Consider the following 2,165-nt stretch of genomic DNA (forward strand, 5'->3'; position numbering starts at 1 on the left):
TTTTCTTTTTTCTCCACCTAATTTTTAACCACTGTCTACTCTTGTTAGCTTACCAGATTATTCCGTACTGTGTGCTGCAGCCACCAGCCTTGAGGATCTAAGTGGGGCATCCTGATATGCTGTGGAGATGTGGAATGAAACCCATGTGCAATGAAACCCATAATACCCTGTGACATGTTGTAGCCAACAGAGCAATTGTGGGCACCTAGATGGGTCCAGATGGGTCAGTTCAAAGAGGTACTTCATGTCTTCAGAAGTGCTTACTAGTTCTGCATTTCTGAAATTGCATTTCAGTCATTGCACTATAGAAGTAGGCTGAGTGATTTCTCTAGACTCCACCCCCACCCCCATTTTACTGCTTTATATATTTTCAATTAGTCAGTTTGTCTGTGTCTTTCTACAAATTTGGCTTTATACTACAGTTACTACCATTTTTGGATTGTTGTTTATTTGTTATAGACACCCTTGAATTTGCTATGTATCTAGACCCCATGTTTCACCAACCGTGAGTGAGATTCGTCTAACCTGTGTCTTTTCTGCCGTGTGTAAGAGAAAGATATCTGTATAAACATAGAGTACTAACTGGTCACCAACTCTAAAAGAAGAATGCTTTCTTAAATTATTATGCAAAAGAACTATATGGCTACCACAGATCTAATCAAATCATGTATAAGAAGATAACGTAATAAAGAATTTAGAAAATTAAGGATGTAACAGATTACCCACTAAAGCACTATTAAAAAATTGATGTCTGGCTCACTCCACAGTTGCCAGGTGAGCCAATATTGCCATGTGTTAAGTCTTGACAGTAAAAAATATCCTTGGGTGGTGAAAATGATTAATATACTTGGATGTTACCTGAAAAGCTAAAGATTCAAGTCCACCCAGTGCTCCTCAGAGGAAAGGCCTGGGTATATGGTTCTGAAATATCAGTCATTGAAAGAAAACCCTCTGGAGCACAATTTTACTCTGATTTACATGGGGGTGACCATGAGTCAGAATCAACTCGATGACAACTGGCTGGATATCTGATAAGGCAGCATATCAGCCACTGTGGAAGACTGCTTTATGCAGAAAGTTCATTCAGAGATGCTAGGTGTCTACCGCATCGTGCTGTTGGTGTTGACTTTGACAACACAGAGGGCTGGTGGCATCTAGAGGGAGGAACGAATTTGCACCTAAAGTGATTCCATGAAAAAGGTGAAACCAAATTCGTTAAAGAGACTAGATTCCAACTGGTCGGTTGGAGACTGATGGGACCTTTAAGATTATGGCCCTTAGTTAACTTGCACGTCTGGAACTGAACTCACTTGCACGTTAGAATAATCATTTCAGATCAAAAGGGTAGCATTTAAGGACAAAGTATAGGGGACTAGGAAAGATGTAGGCATGGAAACAGAATACACAGGAAAGAAGGGGGCTAAGTGATGGTACGTTGTGGGGATGGCAATCAGTGAGATGAAGCAAACTGTGTGTGGACTGTTATATGGAAACTGATGATCTGCTCTGTATACCTTTAGCTACTTCACGATAAAAACTTAGAAAATATATAAAGAGATTCTATAAAGAGAGCCATTCTATCTACATATTCAGGCATTACATGGCATCTCTCACAGTTTTTCTTTTGGGGCTGAGGCTCTAGTACCTTTGGAAGAGGGATGAAAATAGCTTTTTCTTTTCTTCTTGTTCAATTCAATGAAATTTCACTGGGTGCCTACTCTGGACTAGGCCCTGTGGTAGACACTGGGAATTGAAAGGTAAAGATTTGGTTCCTATCATAAGAGCATTTTCACTATCTTTTTATTTTTTGTTTTAATTTTAACAGTTTTATTGACATGGTCCACACATCTTATATATCAGTAGCTGAAACATATTTAAAAGATTTGTGCACTCATAACAATCAATTTTAGAACATTTTCTTCTTTCTTGAACTTACTAATTTTAGCTCTCCATCCCCCACACCCAAACTCTCTCTGCCATAACCCCAAGAAACGATTAATCCAGTTATTGTCTGTAGATTTACTTATACTGGATTTCTTTTTTATTAATCATTTTATTAGGGGCTCACACAACTCTTATCACAATCCATACATACATAAATTGTGAAAAGAACATTTGTACATTCATTACTCTCATCATTCTCAAAACATTTGCTCTCCACTTAA

The sequence above is a fragment of the Echinops telfairi genome, unplaced genomic scaffold (assembly GCF_000313985.2).
Source record: "Echinops telfairi isolate 266 unplaced genomic scaffold, ASM31398v2 ScPeMD7_6080;HRSCAF=6971, whole genome shotgun sequence".
In the NCBI taxonomy this organism is placed as follows: domain Eukaryota; kingdom Metazoa; phylum Chordata; class Mammalia; order Afrosoricida; family Tenrecidae; genus Echinops; species Echinops telfairi.